Source organism: Cydia strobilella, chromosome 14, assembly GCF_947568885.1.
Source record: "Cydia strobilella chromosome 14, ilCydStro3.1, whole genome shotgun sequence".
NCBI lineage: Eukaryota > Metazoa > Arthropoda > Insecta > Lepidoptera > Tortricidae > Cydia > Cydia strobilella.
In genome coordinates, this window is record NC_086054.1 from 16,007,761 (window position 1) to 16,027,055 (window position 19,295).

Below are 19,295 nucleotides of genomic sequence, written 5' to 3' on the forward strand. Positions count from 1 at the left end.
CAGTATGTCGAGTTATCGAGGCATTAACGCCGCACGGGCTGCCGATACACTGGACCCCCTTAGGGCCAAAGCCGCTCGGGCCATCAAACCAGACCCCCTTAGGGCCAAAGCAGCTCGTGCCATCAAACCAGACCCCCGTAGGGCCAAAGCCGTACGGGCCATCAAACCAGACCCCCTTTTGGGCCAAAGCCGCACGGGCCTTCAACACTTGTCTCTTCTCCGCCTAACCTATGGGGGGAGATACCTGTACGGCTTGATTATCATCAATCATTATCTTTACCATGGAGGGTATCAAGTCATGAAACAAGTGGCAAAATGGATTAGTTACGTTACGTGTTCGGATTACATGGTCATGATATAGAACAAGGCAGATTATCGACAATGGAGAATACTCAGCTTAAGGGAAACCAGCCCATGTGGTTTCCTGCTTCGTAGGATGAATCTCGGTAACCTCACAAGCACACTTTACTGTTCCACACGTTACGGCGGCGAATTTTGACTGTCCATTAGCTACGTGTCCGGAAATGGTACTGACCATCGAGACTAGTCTACCATAGACTAGATCTGGTTTACACACCATAGATACCGTTTACCATAGATTTGATCTGGTCTACTTACCATAGACACGCTACTCTCTGGTAGGGTTGCCAGCGGTGAATTTAAGGTAGAAGACGTCATCGCGGTGCCCAGCACTCGCGACAACATGTTATTCGAATCCTATAAATACCTAATATTCTATGCCTACACTTTATTACCATCAACATTTATAAATTATATTTAGTTAGTATTTAGAATAAGTTTTTATTTACTATCGATTACGAACACATTTCATAGTGCATTTTATATTGTTTAAACGGTATTCCATAGCCTGGTTTTAGCATTTGATTAAACAACATTCTTGTGGGGCTTGTTTTCCTCTTTTTAGTGTGCAGTCGGGTTTTTTGTTTTTTTTTATAATATTTTTTATTTATTTATAACTTTTTAGCTGTTTTTATTTAACGAAAATTTTGTAGATTATTACGTAAGTATCATTTGAAAGTTCTACGACGACGACCAGATTCAAGGTAACCACCTTGCAGTTTATACTGACGATCCTAACAAGAACGAGGGGGCATTTGACCTTGGATCGCGAGTGGTCCCCATACAACCAACTATCAGTGTACGGGTTGTACATCTGAGCTGATATGATTCTTGATCTTGATGGTTGATTGATATCTTGATGGAAACACTGATTTAGGTATGTCTTTATTTATAACCAAGGTATATAATGAGTACTACCTATAGCTAGGAGCACGTATGTACGTAAACTGAAATATAAATCGAATTAAAGCGTAATCGCATAAACTGCAATAATTATTATAAGTCATTCATATTATCAGGGGCGTATTTACAGATTTGGCGCCCCGGGCCATTTTGATTTGCCGCCCCCCTTAAGTGACGAAAAAGTATTTTATTTAAGAAAAAAAACTTGCAACAAGTACCTTTGGGGTGAGAAATAAAAACTAAATGAGAAAACTAAAAATTAACCATTTATTCACATGCATAATTACATTGTTTTCTTATATACAAATTGGTTGACAAAATCATCAATGACGCCGTCGTAATTTAATGCGTTTGTCAGCTCAGCTTCTATATTAAGAAGAGCTAAGCTATACAGGCGCTCTTCGCTGATAGTGGAACGTAGATAATTCTTTATTCTTTTGAGTGCAGAAAATGATCGTTCTGCGCTGCAATTAGTCACTGCGGTGCAAAGGAAAATGCGTAAAGCAATTTCTACATATGGGAATGCTTCTTTAAGTCCCTTATTTTTTATGAGTAAGCTTAGTTGCCTTAGGCTCATTTTATTTTTGTAGGCGGTAAAAAAATGTTTTAATAAAACACATTCGTCTTGTAGGTCTACCGCGAGGTATACTGTACTAACGGGTATACTGTATAAAGGTTTATGGCACTCCTTCTAACTTCTTCCTCGGACATTGTGTCTAATTTACCTAAGAAGAAAAAATTAGCCGTCACTGCGTCGTATGACGTTTTGCGCCTCCTCAACTCGGCTAACAACTGGTCACAAATTGGGAAAAAGGTATTGACTCGAAAGTGGTCACGTCCCTGTAGTAGCACTTCTCCTTCGCGACTCTCGTCATCACGTTTCTTCCTTTTGATAACTTTTTTTTGGTTCTGCTTGTATTCCTCGGTTGATTTCCTTTTACCCGCCTCTTCGAACTCGTCAAAACATTCTCTTTTAATTTGAATGAAATGAATCAAGGAGTCATAAAGGTTAGAAACAACCTCCAGGTCCGAGTCAACCCCTTGTAGAACTTTTGAAGCTATGTTAAATTGCTTCAAAATAGCTCCCCAAAATTCTGACAAGATGGCCGTTTCCAGGGAACTTAGCTGTTTAATCAACCCTATAGCTTCATTTTTCAACAAAGCGGTTTGGTTGCCAGACCCCTTTATGGTTTCAAGGGCCGCTAGCACTTGATTTCAGTCTTTGTTAAGACTGGAACAAGCATCGTCCCTTGCTGACCATCTCGTCTGGGATAAGCTCTTCAAAGTGACATTTTCGGGCGCGGTCAAAAAATCTTGTAGTATTTTTGCGCGCTCCGTTGACGCTGTAAAAAAACGTATAGATTCTGCAGCAACCCGAAAAACTTAGTAGCTTCTAGGCAACATTCAGCTGCCGATGTGCCGACGAGGTTTAACGAATGTGCCGCGCAAGGCACGTATGTCGCATGTCGCATATGCGCATTTTTCTTTTATCTTGGCCTGGAGACCATTATACTGGCCAGACATGTTACTAGCATTGTCGTAAGATTGACCTCTGCAATTGTTTATGTCAATGTTCAGAGTTTCGAAAATCTCCGTTACGCTCAGCAACATATCCCCTCCTTTGTTACCAGTGTTAGGTAGAAAACATATAAATCGTTCAACTGAATCTCCATTGTCTTTAACAAATCGCAGGATTAATATAAGCTGATCTACATGCGTGTTATCGGGGGTTGAATCGACACTGAAGGAAAAGTAGCCCTTTGGAGCTCTTCGATTATTGTTGTTGTGACTTTAGCTCCCATTATTTTAATAATTTTTTCATATGTCGCAAAAGACAAATAAGATGTATTGCCTTTTCCAGGATTGCCCAAATTTTGTATATGTTTTGCCAGAAAGGGATCAAATTCAGCAATTGCTTCTAAAACCATCATAAAATTTCCGTTATTTGGAGAACCAAATTTATCTGTCTTTCCGCGGAATGATAGTCCACGCGTAGCTAGCGATTTAACTGCTACAACTACTCTAAGCACCACATTTCGCCAGTATTTTTTTTCATCTTCTAACTGCTAACACAATTTAGCATCTATTCTGCCGTCTGTTTCTGCCCGTTGTCTTAATTTCAAAACGCAGTTTTTATGCCCCAAGCTAGTTTCATGCTTATGGATTCTTTCATTTGCGTGTTTCCAATCACTGAATCCTTGTTGGGAACAAAGTGGGCTTTTCCCGCTGTCAAAAATGCGGCACGGGCCGCAAAATACAGACCCCAGTGATTTTGAGTAAATCAAATAACTTCTGGAAACCCTTTCCCCGTTTATTAGATTGGTTTTAAACACATCTTTACTCAAATACCTATTCCGATCATCAGCCCATCGTTTAGATTTAGAAAAATCCTCATTTTCAATATTTTGTTTAAAGCCGTTTTTTTGCGAAAGCCTTCCGTAATTTGCCACAGAGCAGGATCATTTTCGATTGTAACTGTACTGGTGGTGGAAACATCGGGAACGGAAACGTAATCTTCATGCAAAGGTGCAGACAGCGAAGCAATTGAATTTAAATAGCTTGTGCATGCAGAGGAGGATGCTGGATTATCACAGTCACAGGATCAGCAGCAGTGTTAGTATTGTTAGTTATATTAGTAGTAACTTCATCTGATGTTGTTAAATTGGGTGATATTAAATTATTATTATGTTTATTTCCCCCTTCCATCACATTCTGCAAGAAATTAAAGATAAACATTGTTTTTAGATCTACACTTAATACAAATAAGAAAAAGAAAGAGCCCTAACAATGCACTGTGATTAATGGATCAGTGGTCAGTTCAGTCAGTCAAATAAATAGACCATTACCTACCAGGTTCGGGGGCATTACAGATTACTACGAAGAGCTCCATAGTAAGCTCAATAAAAAACAATAATGTGTTACGACACGACTGTTACGTGTATACTGAACTGGATTCGGACCCGAGATTCTCTCTTCTTTACTTTAAGCTTACGCTAAATAAGCAGTTGCGTTCTTGCGTTCGATGTATTATGTACGAGTATGTATAAGCCTTCCATCCACCTCACCTCACGGCAAAAACGACGTTGCGTGTTTGCCGAATATAAAAAATAATAACTTGTTCAAGTATTTATTAGGACATTAAAAATAATGCAATTATTACGCTTATACCAAACTAGGTAAGTGAAACGTCGCAGAAGTTGAGTAAGCAAACATTTAATAAATAAATCACAAACTCTCCATTATTAGTGACATTAGTAAGATTTTAATTTAATTATGTAGGTAAGTAAGATTATTTATTTATTAATGAACCTTGTTGCAACGTAATAAGGTCTACACGTATAAGGTATACACGTAATAAGGTCTACTAATAAGGTAAAGACCCATGAAGTTTGTTGCAGTTTGGGTAATATAATATCATAATATGTAATATATACCTTGACTTAAATGGATATAAAATAACAAAAATATTTTCAGGTATCATATTTGTATTCGATTTGATTCTATTCAAGATCGAATAAATACGTTCTAACAGACTGAAATAAAATAAATTACTAATTCAAGGGCTAAAGATACTTACCGCGTCTGTCGTGACTTCTGCTAGGTCCTGTTCGAAACTAGACAAATTTGAAGTTGATACTTCGGCATTATTTTTATTGAAGAAGCTGTCAATTTTATGTGTTTGGTTGACGACTTTCTTTTCTTTGTGTTTTTTTTCTTTAACTATTTTTCGATATGCGTGTCCGCTCAGTTTTTTTCTTTTCCCATCCATTTCAGTAACAAACAAGTCAATCACAAACCGCAAAATTTCCCTCTCACGTCAATAACTAAAAGTACTATAACCGGTAGATAAGTTTTCACCGAGGCAAACTAAAACATACGTTTTTCTACTCGTCGAGTATAATCTGTGTATTACAACTTCACATGCAACACTACAACCTTACTCTTGTTACGTTACTCCCTCCTCCACGTATATTGGAGGAGTGAGTAACGGAGCTGGGAGTGAGGAGGTAGAAAGGAAAGGATAGATATAACAGGGGTAGGTTCTTTATTTATCGGCTATAGTCTAAATATGACACGCTAACAGATGGTTTAAATTATAAAAAGAATAAAAATACGTTTATAGTTGCGCTAGTAGCACGCGCAAGGCAGGAGCACGCACACGGATAGGCGCGCTGATAGCACGCGCAAGGTGAGGCGCGCTGGTAGCACGCGCACAGTAAGGCGCGCAGATAGCACGCGCAAAGGTAAGGCGCGCAGATAGCACGCGCAAAGGTAAGGCGCGCAGATAGCACGCGCAAGGTGAGGCGCGCTGGTAGCACGCACACAGTAAGGCGCGCAGATAGCACGCGCAAGGGTAAGGCACGCAGATAGCACGCGCAAAGGTAAGGCGCGCAGATAGCACGCGCAAAGGTGAGGCGTGCTGGCAGCACGCGCACAGTTAAGGCGCGCTGGTAGCACGCGCACGGTAAGGCTCGCTGGGTAAGGCGCGCTGATAGCGCGCGCACGGTAAGGCGCGCTGATAAGCACGCTCTTCGAAGAGGCGAGGCGCGGTGACAACACGCGCCTGTTGAGGCGAGTCGCGCCGATAGCGGGCGAGGCGCGGTGACAGCACGCGCCTGTTGAGGCGAGGCGCGCCGATAGCGCGCGCCTAGGAGACGAGGCGCTCCGCTAGAGCAACCGCAAAGCACCACCGGACTTGGGCGCGTGCAGAGAGCGCCAGACTTCGCCAGGAACACAGGTAACTTTTTAAGGAGCGCGAGCGAGGGTTTCTTGATGGTGCGGGGCCTGGCTTGGCCCCGCACGGACCCTTACAACTGACGTTCCTTTATTGGGAACTAGAAGCAAACTGAATTCAGATGTCCGCTGGGCCGCTTATATAGCTAGCAATAACATTTTCTAGAATTCTTCTTTACTTCGTTATTAATTTTGAAAATATTTGAAAATATTTGTTCACCAGTAACAATTTTTAGGTAAAATTTAGAACAAACTACTTGAAAACTATACGACCTAAACTTCATGCTAAAGAATTTAGAGTAAATTATTAGTTTGACGGATAAAGTCAAAACAAAGAAAGAAATATGTCAATGGAAAATTTATAGTGAATTTTAGGTCGATTAGCTTTGAAATCATTATAAAAACATGAAATGATTAGAAAAACAGCAAGGTAAGTAACCGGACGGGTCAGGGCCGTATTAGGGTAGAAGGAGTTTAGGAAGAATTTAGAAATGGTAGCCAGAAAGTAAACATTTTAAATCAAAAGTTTCAGGGAGTAATTTGGAAGACGAGAATCAGACAGGAAGAGAAGGCAAAAGCGTTAAGGAATTATAGCCGATTGGAGAATCCAGAGCATCAGCCCGTGGGAGTAAGAACTGGGAGTTAGGACCCAGGTATGAGATGCTACATTACCCCAAAAACCACGGAAAAAAAAAAACTTTGTCGTAATCTTAAACGGAAAAGTTTTTTTTTGTGAAGAGATAAGTTTTAGGGGAAAGTAAAGGAAGTAAGTAGTTAAGTAAGCAGGTAAGTAAGTAAGTAAGTAGGTAGGTAAGTCAGTAAGTCAGAAGAAAGAAAGAGCAAGCTCGTTAATGGGGATGAATAAATGGAATGAGAGGATGAGTGATATAATGGAGAAGAAGATGAATAGATCGAGGAACTTCCCTGCACTCATACATCTCCTGTCATAATCACGCATTCATAAGTCTCTGGCAAAGGAAGGGGATGTGGTTCACGCTCTATGACGCACACTCCTAAGAAGTCCTCGCTATGACCTGAGGCTTCTTTATAGAAGGGAGTAGTCAGCCGCTCCACTGGAAAAGATAATAAGATAATAATGAACGACCTAAGGCTTATTTTAAGGGAGTAGTCAGCCGCTCCGCGAAGATAAGTTTATGTACAAGTTCTAGTCGGTTTAGAGCCGACGAGAATAGAGAGTAGGGGTAGAGCCTACTTCTAGGTTGTGGTAGGGGTAGACCTACCACAGTAGAGTAAAAAAGAAGAGTGTTTGACCATAAGGCTTATTTTTTTCTTCAGAGTTGGACTACCGCTCTGCAGGGTGAAGAAAAGAAAAAGAAGGGCACCTGGCTTATTAAGCCACCCGAGAATATGAAGAAATATTTACAGATGACACACTCACTCAAAATGAAAGAAATGGAAAATGGCAGTTAATGAAGAATGAAAACGAGCTTGAAGAAGAAAAAAAAGGGCGAAGGAGGACGGGCTGAGCTGAAGAGTAAAAGAAGTACAATTATTATAAAGTTAAAGACCTATAAAAAATACATCTTTAGAAATAAAAGTGATTTAAAAAAAGTAGCTTCTAGTCTAATTTAGCTGATAACCTAAAAGACGTGCCATATTGACTAAAGAAATTGAAAATTAAACAGAAAAAGGCCGAAAAGTTATTTAAGATTTAAAGACAAGGATGCTGTCTATAATTTAGAATTTAGTGGGTTAAGAAAGCCGGTAAATTTAAAAGTTGGGCGCCAAAACTGTTACGTTACTCCCTCCTCCACGTATATTGGAGGAGTGAGTAACGGAGCTGGGAGTGAGGAGGTAGAAAGGAAAGGATAGATATAACAGGGGTAGGTTCTTTATTTATCGGCTATAGTCTAAATATGACACGCTAACAGATGGTTTAAATTATAAAAAGAATAAAAATACGTTTATAGTTGCGCTAGTAGCACGCGCAAGGCAGGAGCACGCACACGGATAGGCGCGCTGATAGCACGCGCAAGGTGAGGCGCGCTGGTAGCACGCGCACAGTAAGGCGCGCAGATAGCACGCGCAAAGGTAAGGCGCGCAGATAGCACGCGCAAAGGTAAGGCGCGCAGATAGCACGCGCAAGGTGAGGCGCGCTGGTAGCACGCACACAGTAAGGCGCGCAGATAGCACGCGCAAGGGTAAGGCACGCAGATAGCACGCGCAAAGGTAAGGCGCGCAGATAGCACGCGCAAAGGTGAGGCGTGCTGGCAGCACGCGCACAGTTAAGGCGCGCTGGTAGCACGCGCACGGTAAGGCTCGCTGGGTAAGGCGCGCTGATAGCGCGCGCACGGTAAGGCGCGCTGATAAGCACGCTCTTCGAAGAGGCGAGGCGCGGTGACAACACGCGCCTGTTGAGGCGAGTCGCGCCGATAGCGGGCGAGGCGCGGTGACAGCACGCGCCTGTTGAGGCGAGGCGCGCCGATAGCGCGCGCCTAGGAGACGAGGCGCTCCGCTAGAGCAACCGCAAAGCACCACCGGACTTGGGCGCGTGCAGAGAGCGCCAGACTTCGCCAGGAACACAGGTAACTTTTTAATGAGCGCGAGCGAGGGTTTCTTGATGGTGCGGGGCCTGGCTTGGCCCCGCACGGACCCTTACCACTGACGTTCCTTTATTGGGAACTAGAAGCAAACTGAATTCAGATGTCCGCTGGGCCGCTTATATAGCTAGCAATAACATTTTCTAGAATTCTTCTTTACTTCGTTATTAATTTTGAAAATATTTGAAAATATTTGTTCACCAGTAACAATTTTTAGGTAAAATTTAGAACAAACTACTTGAAAACTATACGACCTAAACTTCATGCTAAAGAATTTAGAGTAAATTATTAGTTTGACGGATAAAGTCAAAACAAAGAAAGAAATATGTCAATGGAAAATTTATAGTGAATTTTAGGTCGATTAGCTTTGAAATCATTATAAAAACATGAAATGATTAGAAAAACAGCAAGGTAAGTAACCGGACGGGTCAGGGCCGTATTAGGGTAGAAGGAGTTTAGGAAGAATTTAGAAATGGTAGCCAGAAAGTAAACATTTTAAATCAAAAGTTTCAGGGAGTAATTTGGAAGACGAGAATCAGACAGGAAGAGAAGGCAAAAGCGTTAAGGAATTATAGCCGATTGGAGAATCCAGAGCATCAGCCCGTGGGAGTAAGAACTGGGAGTTAGGACCCAGGTATGAGATGCTACACTCTTTTCAACGTTGGATAGTCTATGGCACTTCCGACTCAAGCATAAGAATTTTATCGATACGGTTTAGTCAATTATAAAAATTTTGAAAATGGAACTTCATACATTTCGATAAAATTTCTTGTTTAAGGAGACTCGATTCAATGCAAATTAGCCTACTTAAACACGCTGCTGCGTCGCATCTGCTTTGTGATTGGTTGGCCAACAAAAACATTTTATTTTATATTGTAGTAGATACAATTGCTTCATAAGTCAGAAACGCGCATGTGACACCCTACATATAGCAACATCCATACCCTACGAAAACCGCTTAGCGTTGCTCGTTAGTCTCCATAGGCTACGGTGGCCAAAATCGAGAAAAAACTGTCTTAAAATTGAATTTAGCGCGGAGCAGGTACCAGGGCCTCATGATTACTAGGAGGTGTCGTTGTCCAACCCGCCGGGGGCGCCGGGCCCCGCGGCCGGGCGAGTACGAGTATGAAGGTATCACGGGTCGCGGCAGCTCGCGTATCTTAGCTGTATACTTTTGGTTTTGGTTTGGTTTGGTGGTATGATTCTACTAGTGGAAAGTATCATTTTTTTGTCTCGTAGAAAAAGTATTGTATACAATAGTGATATAATCAAGCTTTTCAATCTCGTACCTTAGTTAAGCAACTCAGCAAGCTTCGTTGCTTAAACGCGGTACTCGACTGAAAAGCTCTGTATTATATCACGATTGTATAAAATACTATTATTTGATGCGCTAATTTGAAACGAAACAAGCGAGATCACGTCATGACTTACGTCACCCCCGCCGCCCGCGCCGCCTCGCGCATGCGCTGCGGCTGCGCTGTTCGTGTGCCCCGCGTCTCGAAAGAATTGGTCTAGTGCCGTAGATAAAACAAAGTCATGTTATATACATTGCCGCGTAAATCGCGTAACATTTTATTTTAGTTACGTAAGTAAATCATAAGTAATGTATTGTATGTTTAATAATTCTTGAACGCAAATGTCGTTTAGTTTAGGTACTTGTTGGTGTTAAGTAATTAGTGGGGTTTGATTTGAAGCGTTCGTTTGTTTATTAATTTCAATGTCATAATAAAAAATATTGCTAAGTTTGATTATAAAGGGCGCCCGTAAAAGCCTTCGCCGCCCCCTCGCGGCCTGCCGCCCCGGGCCATGGCCCCCTTGGCCCTAGGGTAAATACGCCCCTGCATATTATGTTAAATGCTGACGCGTGAAATGTGCGTTACTTGCATTGTACATATTCCCCGCCAGGAGATGAGAAGTTGATAAGAGATGCTGAAATATTTTTATATAAAACTGATCGTAAGAGTGAAATAACATTTAAGTTAAATAAAATTATTTGATAGAAGTAAATCCCCTAAACATAGAAGTATTTGTGGAGTTGAGCGCAGTTGCCGCGCCGCGATGATCTTGTCACCTCAGGGGGTTGTCCACTGTGATTGTGCTCGGTCGCTGATGGAACGGAGCTGCGCGACGTGGATGATATCGAGGTTGGTCTGCAACCACTCTCCCGGGGGGCGGCGGCGGCAGCGGAGGCGGCGAACGAAGGGGTGAGGCGCGCGACGAGTTGACGGCGTCGAATGCAGCGGCGCACGTACAGCGCTGCTAACACAATGATGAACGTAGTGATAGTTTATTCTGTCTGATATCTTGTATCTTGATAGCGCTGCCTCGTTCTTCATGTGTTCGATTTGGTCTTTGATGACCTTGAAATACTTGTCATTGTTTTTGAGCGCATTTGATTCGCCTTGAAAGACTGGTACTGTTAAGTTTATAACGTTGTTTATTGACGGCACGTCGAATGTGTTTTGATGTCGTTTGAAAGTTTCTTCTATGGAAATATGGTAAAGGCGTCTCCGTTCAACACGCACTCTGTTTGAAGGGTTATGATTCCTGCCTTATTTAAATGCTCGGCCTTGACCTCCTGTCCGCATATGATTCTCGCAGTACAGTCGTCACAACAAAAGAATAGGTATGTATTCATAGTGCTTTAGTTCCGTCCATATGTTGCGGCAAGTGTCAGAGTCAGCGGAGCACTCGTTTGAAACTTGATCGGCAATGCAGAGGTGTGAGTCAGACTTTAGTTGATAAATTGGACCTTGTTGTCGCGACAGACGCGAATTTATAACGCCCAAGACGAATTTCCTTGCGGCAACGCCGAGCAGCGCCCTCTAGGTGGAATTGTGGTAAGTTAATCCGATGTGAAGGTTGAGGCAGTAAAAGACAATATGGCGCGTGTGAACGAGCAAGGCGCGCGAGTTCTCGAAAGTGATATAAAGTGAGGAAGTCTACAGCTGTCCAGAATCATCTAAAGCTAAGTATTTTATCTGCTTAGTGGCTCGCAGTGGTGGTATGGTTTCTCTATACGATTATCTCCTTATTTCCTTATCCGTGGAAGCAATAAGTTTGTGTGAGTACAACTTGCTACGGTCTCCGCAGTGGAAGTTGTGTGGAGCCCATCTTAGGTAAGGCGGACTAGGTAATTTATAGATTATGTAGGAGAGAGGTGGCTTCGGCTGCTGACGTCTCCTTTATCAATATGTAGGAGTGACCACAGTGGTGGCCGGCTTTAGGAGTTCTGTGGCCTTGAGTGCTAAGTTCTCCTTTATCCTGTGCAGGAGTGCAGAGATGACTACGGTCGCTAGGTATTCCTTTATCAGCACGTATTACGCAAGTACTAAGTACACCCTTTGCGAAGGGTGGCTACATTGGTGGCCGATATATCCTACATCCGGCCGGGTAAGATGTGGCTCGCTAGTAAAGATGTTATATTTATGTGTGGGGTTAATTGTTCATAGAGCAATTTCACCCACAGATCTCGGTGCGATAATACAGCCTCCATAAATTAAGCGAAGCATAGACTGAGGCTCCTCTGGCCCTGGAGTAGAGCAGAGGTCCAGAGAGAGAGCGAGGATGAAGAATCCTTCATAGAATATGAAGGTATGTATGCTAAGCATTCTATTCCTCTTACACCCAAAGTAGCCATATATTTGTTGCCGCCTTTCCCCTTTTTACGGTCTCATTTATATACCGTAGGCGGCTAGGGGAGAGGCGGCCACAATGGTGGAGGTGCTGGGATTGGTTTGCGTATTTCGCACGTTTTGCGTTTATATGAAGAGTTCCAACGGTACTATCTTCCTTTTCATGAGGGCGTTTCCTGCCTGAGATCCTTTCTGAATCCTCCTTAGCGGTGATAATTCTATCTAACTGGCCTCTGAGTTCCTGTATAGATTCATCATTAACTTTTAGTTTTATTTCGTATACTAGTTCCGAAGGAAATTTCTCCAATAGCATGAATCGTAGATGATTGTGGTTAATGTCTTCACCTAACGACTCTAAAATTTTAAGATGCTTCTCAATTTCGTTGAATGTCTTCCTGCAATCTTCAGCGGAGCCTTTTGCCATCTTAATCTTATATAGTGCAGCATAGTGTGCATCTATTAAATGAGACGTCTTGCCAAACCGCTCTTTCAATATCGAAACTGCGATACCATAGTTGGCATTAATAGTTGACAGTCCGTCAATGGCTTTCTTGGCATCTCCTACCACTGAAGTCTTAAGATACGATAGCTTGTCAACTTCAGGCAGGTTCCTTGAATCGATGTTGCTTCTGAAGACGTCCCAGAATTCACACCAGGCTAGTACGTCCCCGCTGTACACCGGCAGTTGAAGTTTAGGAAGTCGGCACGAGGAGTTCGGTTCTGTTAGTTTCTCGGAAGGTTTGTTCGTCAAAGTCACTTGGTCGATCTTCACCTTAAGCTCCGCTAAAGTCTCCTCGGCTTGAAGTTGTAATTCACTCATTAAGCAGATTTCATCAGACGCGGGACTCGCAGCTAGTCTGAAATATTCTATCAGGTCGCTGCCAAGCCTTTTCAGAGACGCTTCCAATTTACTGTATGCAATTTGAGCCTGCATTAAGTTTTCTGAATTTACGATATCAGGAATTATTTCTAAGTCCGTAGTGAGTTTGTTGTTAATGAGCCTAAGCCTTCTTAAAAGAATGTCGTCCATTTTGATGTTTTGTTTAAGCCTTAGTCTTGTCTAAGCCTGTAACGTACAGAGACAAACCTATATAACCTAAATTCCTTTAATCTAAAATTTTAATAATATTACCTCAATAATTTTATTTTATAATAATTTAGTTTTATTAATTTTTTAGTAATTCCATTCATTATTTATTTTAATAAAATCAATTATTGAAATCAAGGTTGCCCTTACAAGCCTTTCAAATTTGAAACTTAAAGAAATAAAGTTGAATCCAATTTACTTTATCTAACTAAAATCATTGACTTAATAGAATAAAAGTTTCCTTCAAAATTAATAATAATAATAATAATAGCCTTTTATTTCATGCAATTTAACATAACAATACTTAATTTTTTTTTTATTTTTTTTTAAATTTAACTGCATAGCAGGTACAGGTAACATAACATGCAAATAGTATCTACTAATGTATTTATAAACATTTTTTTTTATAAGTAGTAAATTTACATTTACAGCTATCTATAATAATAACTTTTAAATTTTAATTATTAATAACTTAAATTTTAATTATTTATAATATTTTTTCCATTTTAATTATGATTAAAATAATGAATTAGATATGAATTATATACATTAATTAATTGCATGGCGCTTCTCTCGCGCTCCTTCAAAATTACCATGAAAGAAGATAAAATAAAAGTGGTTAACAACATAACATACATACTGACATATGAATGCGCTTGGCGACCTATCCTTCTTTTATATCATTTATAGGTTCCACCAGGCCAAGCCTGAGGCCTTGTTAAAATCAGTAAGTGACGATGACGTTTGTACACTGTTACCACAATACAAAATCTACCGTTAACGTTAGCTACTACTTGAACTCACTGGCAGCATAAAGATAATTATTATTTTTTATTTGCAAATAAGAGTATTAGAATCGTAGTGCGAACATTTATTTACGGTTTCATCCAACATAGGTATATACGATTCCTTTTTGATATTTATAGCCACTTGATCTGCTATGGGTTGTATTTTGATCATCTTTTTTCCAACTTGACGTGGAATTGATATTAATCTAAATAGTTCGTACACATCTTGAAAAACTAAGGGAATCTTGATTTCGAAGATAAGGTATTGACGGGTCATTCTTGTTCGCACCTTCATTAATTGATATAGTTTGGGTAAGTCGGTGTTGATGTTTTCGCAGGGTAGAGTCAAATTCTTTGGCATCTGCCCGGCGATGATATTCAGCTCATCTTTCAACTGTTGTGGTGTCAAGAGGTGAATGTTGAATTTGCCATAAATGACGTTAGCGATGGTGTCCAATAAAGTGTCTTGTATGCTTTTCAGGTTCACGAGTATGTTATTAGCGATGATTGATGACACGGTGATTTCATTTAATTGGGTTGATTCTTGAATTTCGGTTGTCTGTTTGTTAAGGCGAGTCTCGGCTGAAATATAAATCCAATTAAAGCGTAATCGCATAAACAGCAATAATTATTATAAGTCATTCATATTATGTTAATTCAATTCAATTTAATTATTGATTTTCAAGATAACATGATCCCATTGTTAGTATTACATATTATAAGGCTTAAAAACTATGTTAATACTTAAAAGTTATATTAGATTTAATTAATTTAATTAAGGTTATCATTATTGGACAACAAACTTGATCAGCAATCATCCTTAGAATGCTGTTTGTGCTATCCCTGGTTCTGCGCAGTAATGAGGCCGCTTTCTTGCGTATAATTGCTACAAAGCCATCGGTTCGAGCCTCCGCAAACATGGCGGAGGCGATACAGAACCAAGGCAGCCCAACCAGTACTCTGAAGGCGTTGTTGTACACCACTCGTAGAGCGTTATACGATTTTTGGGTATAGCTGACCCAAAGGCTACCTGTGTAAAAGGATGAACAAAACGCCTTAAACAAAGTTATTTTGACCGCTTTTGAACATCTAGCAAACCTTCGGGCCAGCATATTCGCCCTTACGCACAACGCTCTACGTTCTCTCTCCATGTCCTCATCGTCCTTTAAGTCGTCGGTAACAATATGCCCTAAGTATTTAAACCTATAGACTCTCTCGAGAGCGATCCCGTTGAGTCGAACTGGGGGCACATGTGAGGGGCATTTGTTACCGGACTTAAAAACCATTACCTCACTCTTTTTACCATTGTAAATCAAACCGTGTGAGGAGGCATAGGACTCGCATATGGAGACAAGTTTGCGGAGCGCGCCAACCGAGGGCGCCAGCAGCACCATGTCGTCTGCGTAACTGATGTTGTTCAGGCACACGCCATCAACATGGCAGCCGACATGAGTGCTGCTAAGCTGCTCGATCAGCGCGTCCACATATAAGTTGAATAATATTGGCGAACTTAACCCACCCTGTCGTACATTCGAGCCCATTCGAGCCCGTAAGCTCACCCGCCCACCTCACACGGTTTTCTTGATTGAGATACCAATGCCTAAGAAGGTGAATGAACTCTGGTGGTAGCTTCGACTTCTGTAATTTCTGCCATAAGATATCGTAGGAGACGAGATCGAAGGCTTTGGACAGGTCCAAAAAACAGGCGTATATCGGCGTCTTTCTATCTGTGTAGTATTTGACAGTGTGCTTTAAGCCAAGGATTGCTGTTTCTGTTGACAGCCCAGGTCGAAATCCGAACTGATTGTCATGCAGTTTGACATAGGTTCTCAAATATGAATTAAGCACACTGTCAAACACTTTTGCCACAATTGTAGCCAGGGAGATAGGCCTGTAATTTGACCCATCCGCAGCATCACCTGTCCGGTTCTTAATAACGGGCACCACCAGAGTCTCCAACAAATCAGGCGGCAGATAAGAGTGGCTAAGGCACAGGTTGAATAGCAGAGACAGCACACACGGTAGATGAGGGCCAAGAGGTTAAGACGATAGTCGCTGATGTGTCCTTGAGCGTCTCAGCGTCTCTGTACCCGCACCCCGCTCACTGCGATCGTACGTGAATTTACCACAACGAGGTTCAAAGAATAAGCTACAGCCCAGAGGCGCGCGGTTGGCGCTATACTCGTATTTGTGTATCTTTTGCAGATATTTTGTCGTTTGAGTATGAGTAGATCACGCGTTTAGTGGAGGTCGTAAATTATAATAAAAATATATTCCCTAGTGCATTATACTGTGTGAGCCTCAATTAGTTAATTTGTGTTTTATCTGTTTCTTACAAATAAATACCTAAGTCAATTCGACTGATTCAAATTTATAGCTAGAGCTTGGTATGTACTAAATTGAGGCGTACAGTGTGTTTATTTTATAGTCATTTTTTTTATCCGCAATAAATAAATATAAATAATGCCATTTATAGTTAACTTATAAAATTAATTACCTACTACCTTGTCTACCTACATATAAAATTTTGGGAACTAGTATTAAACTAGTATTATTTTTCGAAGTTCGAAGTTTTTTCAAACATTACGTGGGAATATCATTCGTGGGAAATTTAAATTACAAGCACGCCACAACCAAATCAGCGCTCTGCAGTTTTTTTATTTTTAGGCCACAATAACTCCGATATAGTGGTAAACGGCTATGTATGATGAACTCCCGTGGACGTCAGCTGCCGCTCCGTTGGTGGGTTGAGGAATGGCAGCCAGCGAAACAAGCAAAAAAATTGTCATCGCCTCCCGCATGATACTTTGTCAGATGATAGTTTAGATGCTAATATAAATAAAAAAATCGTCAGTCGGTTATATCTCGGTGGAAGGTCAGCTGGTCACATGAATATGTAAAAAAAAAATCTTTTCAGTCATCGCATCCAATTTCATTATACTTTGTCAGATGGTAGTTTAGAATTTAGATGATATTGTTAATAATACAAATCGTCGGCTGGTTCTATTGCGTCGCGGTGGAAAGACCGTCAGCTCTTGAAAACATTATTATTGTTAGTTTAAAAATAATTTTAATTGATTTAGCCGTTAAGTAGAAATAACCAAAGTTAGCCGCAAAATGGCCCGTTGTATTATTTTTATTACGGTAAAACTATAAATTTCAAGAAAAATGTTAAATGTATGTATGTATTGTTGAACAATAAATAAAGATTCATACCTAAATATTTTTTTCATAATTTTTTTGTTTACCCATTTAGAAGAAATACGCTCTAGACCGTTACAGTAAGTAAGTATACAGTTTCTGAATTAAAGAGGTAATATTTACCATTATAATAATTTACCACCTCCACGAAATGTAAGGTCTATTCGTATCTGAACATTGTAAAATACGAACATTACATTATAGCTTAGGTACTCGTATTATCGTTGCGGTGGTATCGTACGTTTGATTTTTTCCTTTCTCCTTAATTCATAGTTTCGCCAAAAAAATACGACAGGCCGTTTTGGTCTTTTTACTAAGCGGCATAATCAATTGTAAGGGTCATGATTTATAAATAGTTTATATTTGGGTTATGCGTACTTTCATTTATGATTACCTTATAAAAGAATATCAATTGACTCTTACTTGTCACTGTTCGTTTCCATCATCAACCACCGCCAATCGATGAGAGCTATCGTTTTTTTGCTTACCAGTTGGCGCCTCTGTTGATGGTGGTCCAAAAGACTAAAGAACAGCTGTCAGTCATTAAAGTGACATTTGACATTTCGAACTATGGAAAAGACCACCATCTACACTTGCGCCCCTAGCGGCGAATTCATACGCGTTAGCCCTCTTTGCTGATTACCCAATCTCCCAACACAGTTAAAAAAAATTCAACTTAAAAATGAATAAATATCCATAGTGGTTTTCTCTGTTCTTCCTTCACCGTACAAGCAATCCGTCTGGAATTCGCTCCCTCTGACGATCAGACAGGCTCCAAGCAAGTTAACTTTCAAACGTTTGCTTTATAACCACCTGCTAAGGCAGGCATAGTAGGTATTAGTCGTTCGGTAACCATTAACGCACGTGCAATTGTATGTATATGTATTTATCCTTGCTTATTCATATATTAAGCATATTATTATATTATGCATGTAGAAATTTTACTACTTTTACTTCGTTCAAAAGTTACTTTTCTTTATTGGTTTTTTTCTTTCAGTGCACCCACCTTGACGCTTTTCTGTTTAGCCCTATGGTTGACTGGTAGAGAATGCCTATAATGGCATTAAGTCCGCCTGTTGTACACTTTTATGTGCAATAAAGTTTAAAATAATAATAATAATAAATAAATAAATATCTACATACAACGTAAATTGATAGCCTATATTCATCAATTAATTATTGTTTTGTTAGGAATCGAACTTTATTCAAAACGTTAAAATGGCAATATGTCCGCGCATGTTAGAAAACTTTTATTTTTATATTTCAAATGAAGCTTTCTCAAACATAAGTGGAAATATTGTCATTATTTTCGTTATAATAGGCTGCGAAACACCGCGTTAGGCGCGCTAAAGCGCGTCAGAACCAAATCAACTTTCTGCAGTTATTTAGTCTTTGGCCACAATAACTCCAATTTTATTGCACTTGGGCTCAGCACAAGCATACAGAGTACAAGGAAGGCACGGAGCGACGAGCGACACACCCTCCTCGTCTCAAAGCTAGCACACGACTGCCGGCCACGCTTTTTTCGAGCTGCATACGCACGAAATGTTGAATAATATTCGATTTCTTTAAAAAAATATCATTTTTTAACATTATGAAACGTTGCATTTGTAGTGCCTGTTAAAATATTTATTTTAGGTTAAAAATAACTTTAATCTAATAAACCGTTTAAGAGATATAACAGGGTGGCCACTTTCTGGAAAACCGGGAAAAGTCAGGGAATTTCGCTAGTCATGGAAAAGTCAGGGAAATTTAATGGAGGTCAGGGAATAAAAATTGTCACTGTATCGTATATAATATAAGTACATAATAAATAAAATAAAACAAATTATTAATTTACTTACCATCTCCAGACATTATATATCTACTATAATAGGTAAATGCGACCGCGCGGCGCACGTGCAGATTTCCGAGTAATACAGTGGTATTACTCGGAAATCGCCGCCTGCGGGGATGTCAAAGGACGCCGACACTTACCCCCCTCTCCAACGAAAGCGTTTTATTCTAAAAGAAAACCCGATTGGAT